Genomic DNA, 18,640 nt, shown 5'->3' on the forward strand with positions numbered 1-18,640 from the left:
CCTTCAGCATGTGTATATTTTATGTATATGTGTGTTTACACAATTATTTTTTCCATGAAAAGGTTTACTATATTTTTAGAGGAACATTTGCAATAGGTTTGGGAGTTACCCTACTAACATGTATTGCTAACATAACTCTCTTAAAAAAGTGGTGGTGTTCTGGGCTTTGGTTGGTTGTTTCTTCCCTCTTAAGCATAATAATTGTACTTCTAATTTAACCTAGAACAAAAATAAAACTAGTTTTCATTTCTAGATCTCAATACACTTTGCTGTGTAGAAAAAGACTATGAACTAGAAACAGAAAGTGCAAATGCGTCTGATATACCACACTGCTTCTTGAAACTTTTACCATTATAATAACTTTTATAGCCACAAAATTTACACTTGTACTAAATGGGAATGATGATTTAACTGTGCTATTATAGCTAAAGGGCAAAAAAGTACATGTCTAAACCACTGTATTTTTCTAAAGATGTCTGTGTGCAGCTCTCAGGCCTCCTGTGTGACTTCCTACTCAGGTCGGTGTTTCAAGACAAGAGGTTGTCCTCTCTTCATAAACTGGGACCAGTAATATTGCACTGGTTGTTTTCAGTCGAAAGATATTGAGATGGCTGCTGGAATTGCTAGTTGAATTTTATGGGTTTTGTTCAAGAGAAGGAGTGTGAGATTATACTATAATTGTTCCTTCCAGCCTTGCAAGCCCATAAATACTTCTATTGAATTAATAATGCTGATGGGCTGATTTCTGCTGATTGTACCTCTGCTGGTTTTATATTCTTAACTGAATAATGTGAGCAGATCCAGGCTCAATAGCTTAACATTATGACAGTAATCACTAAACTATATAAATGTCTGTCATGGGTTTTAAAATTGTTGCATCAGGTAATTATTAGTTGCCTTGATCTTAACAGCTATGGGAAAATATTTAATTGCATTGCATTACATTTTATTTATTTAAACAGTGCTTTTGTTTGATCCAAAGCACCAGGGAATGATGAGAGAACATCATAAATTAATACTATCTGACAGGCCAGTAGTGTGGTCTGATCTATTCTGTAGCGCATCCATCTAAAGGAAACCAAAAAAAAAAGTAGTTAGAAATATGACACAGTCCAGTATTATGGATAGAAAATATTTTGAGACTTATTACTAAATCTGTTAGATGATAGATTGCTTTGGAAACAACCATATAAAACGACGGATGGGCGGATTAATTTATCTACCTATCCACCTGTCTTTAACAGTTAACAGTATCTAAGTCCCAGGTTCAGTGGGTATGAAGTAATACTTTGCTAAGAGTGCAGTTGCTGTTAGTTAGGTCTTTATTTTTGGAAGCTGGATTTCCAGTTACAATCGAAGTACCTAAATCCCACCTTCAGTAAGGTTCAAACAATCAAGTCCCTTTGGAAATCTGAGTCAAAGTATCTCACCTGGTGATTTGCTGCACTGAAAATTTTTTGTTTGTCTTTTTTTCCTGGGCTCCTTCAAAGATCAGCTTTCTGGTTTAAGGAAAATCAGAAGTAATAATGCCAGCAGGGACTCAACTAGCATTAGAAGACTTGATCCTCCTGGATATCTACTAACCTTTTGTGTGAAATTAATCAAGTAACTTTACTACTGTATGCTAACATTTCTTCTTTCACCTTTTTTGCCTCCTGTTGAGTTAAGGGTAATTGGGTTTTACACACAGCTCTTGAACAGTATGGGATTCAGACTGTGATCAGAAAACTTGTTTATGACTAATTTAGCCACAAACTAAACTTCAAGAAAAGTGAGTCCAAGATACTTTGGACATAAATATCTAGACATAATACACATTTATGTGTAGTCATTGCTTCAAAAGACTGAAATCTACAATCAGATTGCCTTTATGAGTCTATATTCTTTGATGGCCACTGAGTGTGATGTCTTCCCTGATATTCACATCTTTCATCTTTAAAAATCACATATAAATAAGGCTTATAAAGCTTCATAAAAAATAATTGCATCTATCTTCTCAGAATTTTTCTAAGTACTAGCTATTGTTCTTTCTTCAGGAAAATCTGCTTGACTAGGCTGTTCACACAAGGAAAAAAAAGTCTTTTCAAATCCTTTCTGTCTTTTAATTTTACTTTTGTAAATCTCACTTGGTTCCTCACTAAGGTATCTCAATTGTTCTTTTTTAATTAGGAGGAATAAAACCAGGTGTTAAGGTCTACTTTGACAATGTAGAAAAAGGGTAAATGAAAGAACAGGTACTCGACCCAGTTCTCAAGCAATACCCAGTTCTCAGTTGGGGTTATGAACCATTTCAGAACCAGAAATCTTATTTTCACTTTCCCTTAATACAGCTCACTCGATTCTGCGTTGATTTATTATGCTTCTGTGCTGAAAATCTTATTAGCTGTGTGTGCATGTTTCTTTTACAAATGCAACCATGCCAGAAGTTTGTCCTCAACGTAGACAGAAACTGTGTGAGTTTAATGGAAAAAGATAGCATGAAAATGAAGCAGGTTGAACAGAAAGAAGTGGAACTTAAATATAATAAATGCTTTAAGAATAGAGGTCTAAACTGAAATGTAGTTACACTTGTTTCAAAGATGTTGCCATCCATTTTTTTTTTGTTTGTTTGTTTTTGTTTTGTTGGTTTGTTTTTGTTTTTCCAAAGCCTGTGAGTATTTCCTTAAAGAAATGTTATGGACTCATTCTTGTCTTTATGTCTCAGATTGATTCGGAATTTATGTGGATCAGTTAAACTTCCACCCTTTACCTGTTCTGCAACACATTTGGGATTTGCTTGCTCTAGTGGGACTCTCTCAAGTCACAAAGATGTAGTGGAGTAACAAAGAGGGACTAACTCCAACCATACAAAAAAAAAAAATAGATATGTGAACATCTTTCATATATTTATGAATTCCTTTATGGCTTCAGTTCAGGCAAATGTAGCTGTAAACTTGAGCAAAGAAAATGAATCCTTACCAAAATACTTCTAAGAGTATTATATTCTTTGCGTATTTCTGGATTATTTTCAAAGTGTATACAAAAGAGCAGACCTAAAAGTTAAGAGCTGATTTTCCTTATTGCTTGCACAAAGAAAACTGGAATATCCTAGATGCTTGGGAGACAACAGTCTGGCTTAGACCCATTCTAGTCTAGGATCAGAACCTAAGCCTTTTTCTCCCAGCCTAGTGTCTGTCATTTTCGTTCATGCTTTAGAGCAGAAGACTCACAGCTCTCTCTTGCACATATATTCTGAGAGAGACACGGTCTAATTCTTGCTTATTTAGAGATTTAGAGATGGCTTTTGAGTCAGGTGACTTAAAGACCAGTTCAGGCACAGCTTGCACCCTGAGGCTGTTCCTGGGAAGCTGTAGTGCTACGCTACTTGAGAAGTTACTGAATTTACTAAATCCCTGGCTGTGGACAGAAGTCTTCTAGCTTGACTTACTAAGGCTGACCTCACCAGAGAGCATCTCTCAGGCCCTACATGCAAGTATGTGTTAGGACGCTTGCACAGTTATCCTCTCCTTAAATCTTGCATGGGTCATTCTTGAAGCAACCTTTGCTCTCTATTCCCCAAGGTCCGAAATATGTGCTTTATAGTCCTTGACCACATGACAGTACTGCCAGCAGTTTGCAAGAAAGATTATTCTCACTTGGCCTAAATGAGACTTCAAACTATCTGGGTTTGTTTTTCCAGTCCTGCCTCAGAAACCTTCTCTCACCTTGAATCAACCATTCGGTTTCCTGTTTCCCACTTCTGAAAAATTATTTATAACACCTCTCAACCTCAAAAGGGTATTGTTCATGTAAACATTAGAAATTATACAATGCTAGGTCAAGGCAACCGTAGAAACACCAAAACCAAATTTAAGTTAAAGGTGCTTGAATGGAAAGCATCTTAAAAAGGTGAAGCTTTAGTATTATAACTCTTCTTTCTTCTTTTGATGCATTCAGTACTGGCTTCTGTCACAAGCAATTGGTACAAAACAGGAAAGGACGGACCATTGGTCAGTATTGTTATGCTAGTTCTTAATTGTTTAATGTTCTGGTGCAGATTTGCGCAACAGCATTGATGCTTAATCTAATTTTTGTAAGGAGAAGACGTCAGACTGCCTTTTCCATTAGCTCACACAGTCTATTTAGTTTTCCTAGGTTGTTTGGAATCTTGATAGGGTTTAATTGAAAATGTCAGAAGGGAACGTTTTAATTTGACTGCATTTGATATTGTGGCTAATGCATTTGGCAATTCATTGTAATTCAAAACACTCTACACATTCCACAACTGGCGTTGCTATTATTTTAAAAGGTGAGAGCTTTCATTGTTAATCAACATGGGCTACTTAGAGTAGTTTATACTGTATGTTCGTTTCTTTAATATCTTTATGTGCTACACCTTTATAAGGGCAACAACTAATGTGTGTTTTATGGCCTAATAAAACCCTTCCCCCTCCACTCTTCAAGTCCCAAAAGATCACAAAATATCTCAGTTCTCTGGACTGGCTTCATTTTTGATTTTCGGGCCAGGAAAATTAAAAATAATGTGCATATTAGGACCAGAAAATATTACTTTTTATTAAAGTGTTCACATAGGGTATATGAAGGCAAGGTTCAAGTCTCTGTTTCCAGCTCATATCTAACCAGGTGTACAAAAATGTGTCACGAAAGACTGAAAGAGCTGCAACACAGACTCCGTAAGTCTTGTATGTTTAGACTGGTCCTGAAATACAGGTTCATGCTCCAAGTACGGTTTTCAAAAATGTTTCTGATGTTCAAATAGACATCAGGGGCCCCATTTGACAGGTACAACAGGGTACAAAAAGCTTTCCTGAAAGCTTATACTTATCTGTCTTACAGGATTTGATTCAGGAGACGTAACCTAAAAGCAAATATTTGTACAAGTCTGGGGCAAGAATTTGCTCCTTCAAGTTTTTCCGTACTTTAAATTGTAATTTATTGCTCTCAGATGAAAGACTTGCACTGTCATAAGTCTATTCCTTGTAGTGACAACCAGGTATTTCCCAGCTCCTCTTAGGGTATAGCAATCAGCTATCTTTTACATCCATCTGGCAAAAATACAACACAGAATCAAGTCAGGGTCATTTTCTTTCCCTGGGAAGCCTTCCGCCAAAGACAATTTTGCCTACCCTTATGATTTTTCAGGAAAATGTCTTTCTTGAGAATGTTGAAGAGAATTGTATATGAATTGCCACAATTAGTAGCTTGGGATTTCCAGATATAGATGATTCTGTACTTACATATTTGTGGGCAGCTTGTACTGTGCAAGGCGTTTTTACTGGAAAAAAATATATAATGGTAAGGATATTAGGCAAATATGAGGTTGCCAGTAAGCACAACTGGTAAAAAATGGTTTCTTTCTTGGTCCCTGCCAAACACAGACACATCTATAATAGATGCTGTCAAAAAAACATCTGTTTCCATCATGACCCAAGTCTAATATTCTATATATTTTAATGAAGCTAAGCCAGAAAAGAACAAAGGTCCCAAGTCATCAGTTATATGATGTTCTTCTCAATACCTTTATCAGTAAGGACAGGTACACATCTGTGTTTATATCCACAGTGTAATACCCCTAAGCCTTGCAGGGGGGAGGGTCAAAATATAGAAAATTAAGGATAATATTTTTAAAGAAAAAAAAGAAAAAGGATTATTCCAATTTATTCAAGCAACTCAGATATTTATTGTTCCACATTTTCAGCAAATTTAAAGGAAAACTCAGACCTAAAGAAAACATTTAGTTCAACCCAGCACAGAACATAAAAGTTTATTTTATCCTTACTGTTACTTATGGAAGTTATAGCAAGGGTTTTTTTAATGAAATTACAGGAGATTTTAAAGAGCATTTTTATAACTAACATGCTAAGAAACTTCATCTTTCTTATCTTTTAAAAAGAAAAAATCTTGCAAAATTTACACAAACACATAAAATGTTTCTGTGGGCCTAACCTTACTAATCATCAAACCCAAACAAAAATAAACCATGTAACCAGATAAAATCCATACAATTCTTGCTGTAAATTAAATACTTTTCTCTATTAAATTTTGCAATGCAAACTGATTTTCATTGATGGACATGTGTTATGATGTGAAAATATCAAGTTAATTTGTATACAGTCTTTTCACTGTGGCTCAAACTTCTAGCAAATATGTATTCTAGTGTTCATAATAGATAGCAAAATGATCACAAAAGTATCAAGGCAGCATAAAAATTGATACAACCTTAGAAAAAGTGTTACTGTTCTCCCTTTTTTTTTTTTTTTTTTTTATAAGTATACAAGTCAACTAATTACCTGTTAAAGAATCTTTCTAAAAGGGAGGTAGATCCAACTTAGGATAAATATCATCTAGAAAGTCTAATTTTTGGATTTTTTTTATTAACATTTGCGGGAAGGTGTAAATACTTCCTCATTCCTCTGTGTTTCCTTCCACATACACTCCTGAATCAGCTAATCTAAGACAATATTGTCACCTCAGAAACTTGAAATGTTTCATTGTAGCTTTTGTTTGAAATCACTCAATGTCCCTTCAGGTTGTTCTGATGGGAATTAGAGTCTGAGTTTGTCACTATCTCTTTTCTCTTTTAAACTAGCATCAAGGAGTCTGTAGCAACTAAATCACAACTTCCCCTAGTCGGTAAAGAGTTCAGGCTACCACAGATTACTAATGATCTCACCCCAAACCTCATGTTTCATATAGAGAGGGGCTGTCCACTTCCTTGAGCATTCATAGAGATTATACTGCAGCTCATACACATATGGTTTGCTCAGGAGCTGGCTAGCAAAGTTATTGCCTTATAATGGCATATTGAGGTAGAAAAATAATGCAAAGGATATCGGGAAACTATTGTTTGGAGGCTGACATTTGAACAACTCTCCTTTACATTTTCTATATAACAAATGGAAAAAAAGAATAATAATGAAATTTCCCTGATGAGAAAAAAATCTCAGTGCCCAGTTCACAAAGATTGAATTCTTTTGTACTCCTGAGGAACTTTCGCTTCCATTCCCACTATAAAGAGTCTGAAGACCAATTTGTCCATTTCATGCTATGACTAAGACAATGATCACTACACCAGCTTTCACATTCAATTGCAGGATGTTTAGTGCTAGGCAGGGAACCTGAGCACCCCTCAGAACAGTTCTGTGTCACCAGTTGCATTGCAAGCCTAGATCACAGCCGAAACCCGGCTTCATGTGCACGTAAGAGTAATACCACTAACAGGATATTATAAAGTCTTTCTCATTCATAGTCAGAGTTCACTTTTTGCTGCAAAACAGTTCAAGGACTTCGGAGTGATTGTGCCTGCCACCCATCGTTATACTGAGAACGTATTATGTGCGTGTGTGTTGGGGATTGAGGGAGATGCTAGCTAAGAACATAATCGGGGAACACAGGAACTCACCAAAGTTTGAAGTGATTAGAAACCCTCTGGATTTAACGTGTTCATCCTCTCCTGTATATCTTCCAGAGATTGGTTCCAGTATCAGACAGAGCAGCAATGCATTTATCTCAATCCCCAGTGCTATATGCCTTTGCCAACATTATATCCTCTGATAATTTGTCATCTACTGTCCCTGGGAAATCTGATCCCTGATTTTAGACAAACCTCTGTTCCGTTTACTTGTAAATACAAACCTCAGCCTAAGAAGAAATCTCCTGCTTTGCAGTCCATGTGCCTGTAATTCATGGCTAGCATTATGAAGATTATAATGATTTTTCTTGTATCACTGCTCAGCTAATGCACTAGTGATTGGGGAGAAAACAGAATATTTTACCAGAGTTCCTCTATGTTGTTTGACTCTCTGTGGTTTCTTCTATTTTTCACTCAGCTTCAGATTCTTAAGGAGAACTAAACCCAGTGCAGCCTTTGATCTTTTTGACTGGTTTCCTCAGTGGATGAAGCGGCCTTATAAAAAGGGCACAAGCCCTTTTTAGACGATAACATGCTGTACATTTTCTATCTCATTCAGCACCAGGGTGTTTGCAAAAAGCTCACCATCAGTATTCCAGTCTGTTTTTATGTGGGTCTCTATTATCTACAAAAAACACTTCCTGATCTGCTTTCTCAGAAGGTCCATATTAATTTGCTATGATCATTTCATTTTCTACGCTTTCTTTCACCTCGTATTAGTTTCTGCTGAGGCAGGCAAACTGCATATGCTATTTTTGTCTGCAAGCAAAAAAGGTCTTTTTAGTCCCTTACTGTGACACGTGGTTTTTTTTTCTTTTTTTTTTTTTTTTTACTTTGCTTTGTTTTTCATTGTGCTTTTAAATTGAATGCCTTAGTATTTTAATATTATTATCTGATTCTTTAATTTAGCAAAGTCCTGGTTATCTGATGCAAATTTCCTGGCATAAAAAGTGTTTTCACTCCTTCCAAGTACTGCATTTTTTCTTTCCATGTTACTTATCTTTGGTTTAGGCAATACAAGTTCATGTTACACCCATGAATTTATGAGGGAAATATTTATTAAGAGAGGTATTTTGGCCCTCCCAAGTCCATTCTTCATCTTAAGACACCATGGTTTTATACATCCTATATCTGCTTATGACACCTTTTTGGTACTGCCCTCTCCAGAAAAGCATTTGAAAAGTTCATTGAAAAATTCAGGCTTCAGTAGCTCAAAGAAACAAAAATTAAACAAGCAACTGTCCTACGTTCACTGCACGACAGATCAGTAGACATATGTTATGATGCTATAACATTTTATCTTGGCATTTCATTGGATGAACAGCATATGGAGATCTTGCATTAGCATTTGCTCAAATACTTCTTGAAATTTAAAATGCTATTTGCTGGAGACACCTAAAAGAAAAACATTTCAGTAGGTCCACAAACGTTCATTTTACCACCACAAAAATCAATGCAACCAGCCCTTTCATGTGAAAGGTTTCAGTTTCAATGAATCACCTTTTTCTGATGAGAAAGTGATTTGTTGAAAAATTCTCTCTCTGCTCTGTTTACTGTAGTGGCTTAGTTCTGGATGAATGCTTCTAGCAATCAGGATTGCAGAGGAGAATGCAATCTGAAGGGGTCTTGACTATTTGTTGAAGGCCAAAGTGAAGTTGCTATAAAACCTGGTGCAATGTACATCTAAGCTAGTTTGAATAGAGGGAGGCTTATCACAGGTCTCAAGTGGATGGATGCTTCTATTTAGCTCACCTGGTCAATCTGCTGCATACTATTTTTGAAAGTGCTGTATGCATCTAGCACCTGAAAGATCCATCCTATTTCATGCAAGTTGCTTAGCCTCATCATTCATATAAGCCCATGGGATCTGAAGGTGTCACAGTCACGTGCATGTACTTGAGCAGAGTCCAGCCCACCTCACATTGAATTCAGCTGAATGACTACCTTGTTCTAAGATTTGATAGTAGATGCAGAATAAAAATCTACAGGTTTGTTAAAAGTTATGTGTGCTTCAGTTTTTCTTTTCATCAAAGCTGTCTGGCAATGTCAGATTTGAATGTTTGATTTATTTATTTTATTTTTAGAAGCTAAGTAGTTAAAAGCCAAACATAACTGCTCTGAGGGAGGTAAAACCAATAGAAATCATTCAGGCATTTGAATGGAATCTTTTACATGGGAGAAGAAGGATATGTCATACTCTATTTGAAACAAAGCAAAAACCTCAGACAAACGAAACACCAAAGTGCTACAAGTGGATTGACCAAACTATAGCGAGTCATTGTATTATAAGACTTTGGACTCTGCAAAACTTCCATCTGGTGCTCACTTATCATTGTCACTTAATCCCATCCATGAAAGCCCATTTTACAGGAATGAACATAATTCATCACAAAAAGAAAGAAAAAGAAAGGAGAAAGCCAGTTTTAGCTATTATTTGTCATTACAGTTGCCTAATCCACTAAGCATCTCTTCTATTAATCTAATTTTAAGACAATTTTTGCTGAAAACACTTCAAAGAAACAAATACATGACAGAAAAGATGGAAAAGAAAAACAGAACAATTACATGATTCAACCATAATTACTAGAACATCGAAAAATAGAAATGAAGACTTCAGAGATCCCATTTTACCTAGTGAGGCAGGCAATTGTACTGATCTGAGTCATTATGGATGTCCTTTGCAAAGAAAGTACATTTGGTACGGTAAAAAACTTGCTGTTTTGTTTCAGCATTCGTGTCTGAGGAAAGATCTGCTGTGGGCATCTGCCCATGATTCATCATATTTTTTTTTAGCTGCCTATCATTTACCTCTGAAAGAAACTAAAATTAAAGTCTGGCTTCTGTAGAGAACATTATCAGCAGCCAGGGTGGCAATGGGTCTTCCTTGTGTAGGAGGTGAATACAAAGTCACTTTCAGATATGTAGATGAAGTAACTTAGAACAATGACGAAGAGAAATGTTGTTGGTTTGATTGCTTGCAGTGGTTACAGTGAACCCCAGAGGTCAGGAGGATCTGTAGTTATCAGACCCACCATAATACAGGCTATTTTATCTTATTTTGAGTATTAACACTTTAACTTGTACAGGTGTTATTGGGATAAGAATTCTATCCTTTCTTCCTGGAGCTTGACCTGCCTTTCTTTTAGCTACTGTCAGACCTGGGATCACTGACAATAAAGTATCAAGGACCTCACTTCATTTCTGTTGTGAAGGACTTCCTCACTGGTAAGTAAACATTGTCACTGGGTCAGAAACAGCTCATAAGGTGGATATTTAAAAAATCATTTGCATGCTCCTTGTCTAAGGAATAAGTCTTCTAGCAGCCACCAAGCACACAGATCATCTCAAACTCCCGCAGTGACATGTTTGAAGAAGCACAGAGGTGACAGGGATATCACATGCAGCAGGTCAAACACACACCTGAGACCATCTCACCAAACTTTCTTTTTTCTTTTTTTTTGTACTGCTCTTTGACATTATATAGAAATGGATGGAGTGTTCAAATCATAGAATCATGACCTTAAAGACTATCCAGTTCCAACCCCCTGCCCTTCCACTAGAGCAGGCTGCTGAAAGTCCCATTCAACCTGGCCTTGAACACTGCCAGGGATGGGGCAGTCACAGCTCCTCTGGACACCCTCTGCCAGTTCCTCAGCACCCTCACAGGGAAGAATTTCTTCCTAATGTCTAATCTATATCTACCCACTAGAGTCATTTACTAAGCAAATAACTATCAGGACATGTAGGGTTCAGTGAAATAACTGCACTTTTTTTCATTTGGAATCTGATTTTGAATGCATGATGACAGGTACAAATTGGGTAACCAAAATGGGTTTCTGCAAAGAAAACACACCTTAGCCTGGCATTAAAATTTGAAATTATGGGCACTGGTACTGCCAAAGTGAAAACTTAAAAGAATTCTGAAGAAAATAAAATAAAAATAATAAAAAAAAAATGGTATCTGAAAGGAATTGTACCTCTATCCTGAAACACCTCCTGGTTTGTAAGACTCAATTACTTTTTCTTCTGAACTATTGTTGTGGGTTTTTATTTGCCATGTGGGTACATGAGAGTCATAATCTGGCTTTAAATCATAAAAGTTGTTCATCGAATGACAGAAACTGGAAACGTAAGTATCATTGAGGATTTGATGGTTAATCCTTTCTTTAAAAAAAAACAGACAGAAGAGAAATGTTCACATACCCATGTAACACTGGAATCTAGGACATTTAAGGCGGCTATGATTTATTTTGCAATAGTACTTTTTTGCAGAAGTCTCAGACTGTGTTCCTCAATTCCTTTTGGATCTGCTACGTACAGCTATAATGTAAATAATTGCAAATAGATTTATTTTTCTTCTCCTGTCAAGCCAATCTAATTTAGACTCTTCCATCACACTTATCACTGGGACACCTGACAAGTTGTCCAGTTGCTTTTGAAATTCTTGACAAAGAGTCCTAATTTAACCTGTGAGAAAATGAGCCTGACTGCCATTAATGTCAATAAAAGGTAGGGCTGCTTACACCAAAACTGAATTAGGTTTAATATGCCCAGAAGTCATAGACTTAATTCAAAGTGGGATTTTGTACACTTGAGAAAAGCCCGAAACTACTGGAAATGCATTCCCCTTCTATTTAACAGCCTGATGATCCTCTGTAAGCATGGAAAACGAGTGGACATGGATTTTCTTGAGTAGAAGAAATTCAGATTTGTATTTTAATGGTCTTAAAGTTCCATTTTAATTACGGGAAAATAATGTGAGGGAAATTGGTTGTAGGCAAAACTTTGAGACCTTTTGTTCTTTAGTGCAGTGAAAGAAACCTCATTAGACAGGATTTTCTTAGTTAGCAGGGCTTCAGGGTTAATGAGCTGTGAGTGATAATATATAGTAGTAATCCCTCATGGCTGTAACAAGTTGTATTTTATAAACTCCTTAATCTCAGTAGTGAAAGAGATGTGGGGTATGTGAAAGAGAAGAAACTAATTTGCAGGGTTTATGGAAATTCCATAGATTTTGTTCCCTCTCTAGAAGTTATTTGGGGAAAAGATACACATACCACATGGGCGAAGAAAAAGAATGTTATCTTTATAGTTACCTAAATGGTATTCCCAGAATAATAGGCCTGAGCATTTCCTAAAATCTCTTTCTAGGAAGACAACAGACATTTATGTATGGAAAAGTCCAAGAGAATATCTTTAGTGAAAGGTCAGTGGAAATTAGTCATTTTATATGAAATGTTATGGATCAGGGTCAAAGACACTAGAAACCAAATCATAGAATCATAGAATCACAGAATAGTTTGGGTTGGAAGGCACCTTCAAAGGTCATTTAGTCCAACTCACCTACAATGAGCAGGGACACCTTCAACTACATCAGGTTGCCCAGAACAGAGGGGCAGAATCATCTCTTTTGACCGGCTGCATCCTTTTGATGCAGCCCAAGATATGATTGTCCTTCTGGGCTGAAAGCACACATTGCAAGCTCATGTCCAATCTTTCATCCACCAGTACCAAGTCCTCTTGGTACTCTCAATCCGTTCATCGCCCAACCTGTGTTGACATTGGAGATTGCCCAGACTCAGAAGTAGGGCGCAGCACCTGGCCTTGTTGAACCTCATGAAGTTGCATGGGCCCACTTCTCTGTATTAATAAAGATTTTAAAAAAAGAGGCATGCAGTGGTAACTACAAACTCACCTGCTAGGAGCCTGGTGCTTCTGAATGGAGCATAATACCCTGTTAGCAAATAGCAAAACCAAAGAATATTAAACCAGTGTTTATACTGCTGAATCACTTCAAAACAGCACAAAAAAGGGATAATCAGCTGGCAAGAAGTAAAACTGTGCTTTCCATATCTTGAAGGCTCTTCTTTCTGCTGATGATGTCAATGAATTTTCCTGCAGTGGGCTAATTTTCTTTTCTTAGAACATTCTTCTATCTGAAGTATTACAGATATTTTCCAGGATAAAAAATGTAGAAATTTAGTACTTTTGGAAGAAATTAAAAACCAGATCTCTTCTTACCAGCTATTAGATTTTGTGAACCAATCTATCAGCTTTCTTCAATTAAGGGACCAGGGTCTCAGTTACATTAAAGAAATTAAGATCCCACTCAAGAGTTTCTCACCAACAGAAAGCTTAGGAAACACTATAGTAAATATTTCAGGAAAAGAGAACATACTTCAGTCTGCTTGTAGAAGCTTTCTGTGGTCGAAGGGAAAAAGTAAGATCGATTGGAAGGATAAATCATTTAATAAAAAAAAAAAAAAAACAACAAACAAAAACCCCAAAACACTAATTAATTTCCCCCCCTGAGATTATTTAGGTTTTAAGCTAAAGTAATAAAATATACAAATGCTTACATTTTTCTACAGCTGCTTATTAGCAAGACCCCTTTGAAGACTTTATAATTATCACAGTGATATCTGAGACCCTTCAGAAATCTTTTCAGTTTAGGATAATATGCAACACATGAGTTATCTCAGGTGCCAGTGTTTAATATTTGTGAGAGATAATTGTGTGATGAGTTTAGGTTTCCAGTGAAACGTTGCAGACATTAATCCTTGCAATACCCATGTGAGTATGGTAATAAGTACTAATCTTCAACTGGTGTAAGTCGCTGTAATGCCATTGACTAAGACTGGTTGAGGTTTTTTTCCTTTAAAACTGTTTTTCCACAGAAAAAGAAAAAGATTTTTCTTTTTTCCCCTCTGTTTACAGGTTAAAGGGAACTGCTTTCTAGGGAAAAAGTAGTTTTGAAGGAAACAGTTGAAGGAACATATCAAGTGAACTTAAAAATCTGTATCTTACTTCTGATAATTCACTCTGATTTCTAGGAGAATTGCTCATGAGGTGCCATATCGTTCCTCAAAAGGCAAGTTAGAATCATAGAATAGTTAGGGTTGGAAAGGACCTCAAGATCATCTAGTTCCAACCCCCCTGCCATAGGCAGGGACACCTCACACTAAACCATCCCACACAAGGCTTCATCCAATCTGGCCTTCAATACTGCCAGGGATGGAGCACTCACAACCTCCCTGGACAACCAATTCCAGTGTCTCACCACCCTAACAGCAAAGAATTTCCTCCTTATATCCAATCTAAAGTTCCCCTGTTTAAGTTTTAACCCATTACCCCTTGTCCTGTCACAACAGTCCCTGACAAAGAGTCCCTCCCCAGCATCCCTATAGGCCCCCTTCAGGTACTGGAAGGCTGCTATGTGGTCTCCACGCAGCCTTCTCTTCTCCAGGCTGAAAAGCCCCAACTTCCTCAGCCTGTCTTCATACGGGAGGTGCTCCAGTCCCCTGATCATCCTCGTGGCCCTCCTCTGGACTTGTTCCAGCAGTTCCATGTCCTTTCGATGTTGAAGATACCAGAACTGCACACAATACTCCAGGTGAGGTCTCACAAGAGCAGAGTAGAGGGGCAGGATCACCTCTTTCAACCTGCTGGTCACACTCCTTTTGATGCAGCCCAGGATACGGTTGGCTTTCTGGGCTGCAAGCACACACTGCCAGCCCATGTTCATTTTCTCATTGACCAGCACCCCCAAGTCCTTCTCTGCAGGGCTGCTCTGAATCTCTTCTCTGCCCAACCTGTAGCTGTGCCTGCAATTGCTCCGACCCAGGTGTAGGACCTTGCACTTGTCGTGGTTGAACTTCATAAGGTTGGCATCAACCCACCTTACAAGCTTGTCAAGGTCCCTCTGGATGGCATCCCTTCCCTCCAGGATATCAACCGGACCACACAGCTTGGTGTCATCGGCAAACTTGCTGAGGGCGCACTCAATCCCACTGTCCATGTCAGCGATGAAGAATGTTAAACAAGACCGGTCCCAACGCTGATCCCTGAGGGACACCACTCGTTACTGGTCTCCAGCCAGATATTGAACTATTGACCACAACTCCTTGTGTGCGGCCGTCCAGCCAGTTCTTTATCCTCCAGATGGTCCATCCATCAAATTGATATCTCTCCAATTTAGAGAGAAGGATGTGGTGTGGGACAGTGTCAAACGCTTTGCACAAGTCCAGGTAGATGACATCAACTGCTTTACCCTTCAGCTGTAGTTCATCTTTCAGGATGGGTGCTTAAAAGTAATAGATAATTCAGTTTTCAGTCAAGGTATTTGGATTTTTTATTAAAAAAAATATAAAAGAAAGAAATAAGAAAACTTTACAGGATGTTTCTAATGAAGTCCATGGTCAAAGATATCTGAAGACACTTTGTGATTCTGTCTGATTACTCTGAGGACACTGATTACAACAGGCCTCTTTTCCTTTCAGCACTGTCTGAGAACTTTATCAAGGATATAAAGATAAGACTTTTCATGGAAGTGATTTAACTCTAATTTGCATGGGAACAGCGAATCAAGTGAATTCTGTTTTATACTGATTTGAAATTGTTTTCTTCTAGAAGAAGGTGGAAATAACACAGCTTGGTGTAGTCTGGGGGTAAACAGAAATTTTCTCCTAAAGTAAAATGGTAATAATGGTGCAGCAACACTGAAATCAGTGTTTGGTAAGTATAGATATAAATACGTCTAAGTATCTTTATATATAAAAAAGTATTTGCTTGTACTATGAAATGAGAGCTTAGGGGGTAAAATAGGTCTCTATGATTCGTAATGGTTTAAGATTCCAAGACTTTAATTGTATATCACAAACAATTTTCAAGAGGAAGAAATAGCATTGCTATATTAACAATAAATTAGGCAACCTTCTTAAATTCTCTTAGTCTAATAGATGAGGACCTTATAGCCTTCTATGAGGAAGTGACTAGGTGGAGGGATGATGGTAGAGGGGTAGATGTAGTTTTTCTTGATTTCAGTAAGGCATTTGATACTGTCTCCCACAGCATCCTCATAGATAAGCTAAAGAAGTGTGGGCTTGACGATCAAGTAGTGAGGTGGATCGAGAACTGGTTGAAAGGAAGAAGGCAGAGAGTTGTGGTCAATGGCGCAGAATCTAGCTGGAGGTCTGTGACTAGTGGAGTTCCTCAGGGGTCGGTGCTGGGACCGGTGCTGTTTAATATTTTCATCAATGACCTGGATGGGGGAACTGAGTGCACCCTCAGCAAGTTTGCTGATGACACAAAACTGGGAGGAGTGGCTGACACACCAGAAGGCTGTGCTGCCATTCAGCGAGACCTGGACAGGCTGGAGAGTTGGGTGGGGAGAAACTTGATGAAATTTAACAAGGGCAAGTGTAGAGTCTTGCATCTGGGGAAGAACAACCCCATGTACCAGTACAGGTTGGGGGTTGACCTGCTGGAAAGTAGTGAAGGGGAAAGGGACCTGGGGGTCCTGGTGGATAGGAGGATGACCATGAGCCAGCAATGTGCTCTTGTGGCCAAGAAGGCAAATGGCATCTTAGGGTGCATTAGAAAGGGAGTGGTTAGTAGGTCAAGAGAGGTTCTCCTCCCCCTCTACTCAGCCTTGGTGAGGCCGCATCTGGAATATTGCGTCCAGTTCTGGGCCCCTCTGTTCAAGAAGGACAGGGAATTGCTTGAAGGAGTCCAGCGCAGAGCCACAAAGATGATTAAGGGAGTGGAACATCTCCCTTATGAGGAGAAGCTGAGGGAGCTGGGTCTCTTTAGCTTGGAGAAGAGGAGACTGAGGGGTGACCTCATCAATGTTTACAAATATGTAAAGGGTAGGTGTCAGGATGATGGAGCTAGGCTTTTTTCAGTGATATCCAGTGATAGGACAAGGGGAAATGGGTGTAAACTGGAACATAGGAAGTTCCACGTTAACATCAGGAAGAACTTCTTTACTGTAAGAGTGACAGAGCACTGGAACAGGTTGCCCAGGGGGGTTGTGGAGTCTCCTACACTGGAGATACTCAAGGCCCGCCTGGACAAGTTCCTGTGTGATGTACTGTAGGTTACCCTGCTCTTGCAGGGGGGTTGGACTAGATGATCTTTTTAGGTCCCTTCCAACCCTTGGGATTCTGTGATTCTATGAGGACAAAACTCATTTTGGCTTTGCTAAACTCTGAATAAAGGCTGTGGCAAGAAAGATTTCTCTCTTGTTGTCCTATTCAAGTAAACAATGTAAGCAAGAGGTTCTATATAAATTGGAGCATATGCTTTAAGTTAAAAACGTGTTGAAATGTTGTCCTGAACAGGGATGTTTCCCTAAAGTAAGGCTGTGGGCTAGCTGCCCAGTTTATGATATAATACAAAGAACAATAGTGAAGTCATACAGAGTAAGCGTATAAAGAAGAACAGGTTGGTGACTGCAAAATGTACAGGGCTGGTGAGGTACCGTTGTTTGGAACAAAAGATTGAAATGCCTTGGAAGAAAACTCTTGAAATAAATTTGGAAATAAAGTGTAATATTACCACAGAGCCATTGTCAGTAGCAAGAGTGTTGGAGAGGGAAAAAAAGAAAAAAGAAAGAAAAGGAAAGGAGAAAGAGAGAAAATAACTGACTGGTAATATTTTAAAGGGTAACCAATGCTCACTAGCAGCTGCGGTAAGACATTAAGTAATAGAGCACAGTAATGTTAACAGCTCTCTTGGTAAGAGTGGTAAATGAAATAAACCTCAGCATTCGGTGTGTCATTAATCTATAGTGAATAATGGCACTGGTAGTGTAAGGAGATTAAAAAGGGCATTGTAAACATTTGTGGCTGTATAATATACAAATTAAAAATGTGTGAACGCTTGCAGCTGCATAATCTACAAATTAAAAAGTGTAATAGCATAGCATTAATTACTGGCTGATCAATTTGCCCATAATTGCTGGCATGTAGATGAACAATTACAGGTCCGAAATGTTATTTGGGAAAGAGACATTGACCTTGGAACCATAAGAAATGATAATATGTTATAAGGTAATACAGGCTTGTGTCAAAATTCTCTATTGGTATTTGCTGTTGCAGACTAGCTTGCTCGTCAGCCCTGATCATACTTCTTCCTGTATGCTATTGTGCCTGAAGTAGGCTATTTTATATTTCAATTACAGAAATATCTGACTGTAGAGTATTTCATGTAATCACTGTATACTTATCAGTGACCAGTGGCGTTCTTCAGGGGTCAGGGTTGGATCCAGTTCTGTATAACATCTTTGCCAGTGGCATGGACAGTGAGATCAAGCACCCTCAGCAAGTTTATTGTGTGGTGCGGTCAACACACTGAAGGGAAGAGGAGGGACTCAGAGGGACCTGAACAGGCTTGAGAAGTGGGCCAGTGCAAACCTCATAAAGCTCAACAAGGCTAAGTTCAAGGTCC

Source organism: Lathamus discolor, chromosome Z (assembly GCF_037157495.1).
Source record: "Lathamus discolor isolate bLatDis1 chromosome Z, bLatDis1.hap1, whole genome shotgun sequence".
NCBI classification, from domain to species: Eukaryota; Metazoa; Chordata; class Aves; order Psittaciformes; family Psittacidae; genus Lathamus; species Lathamus discolor.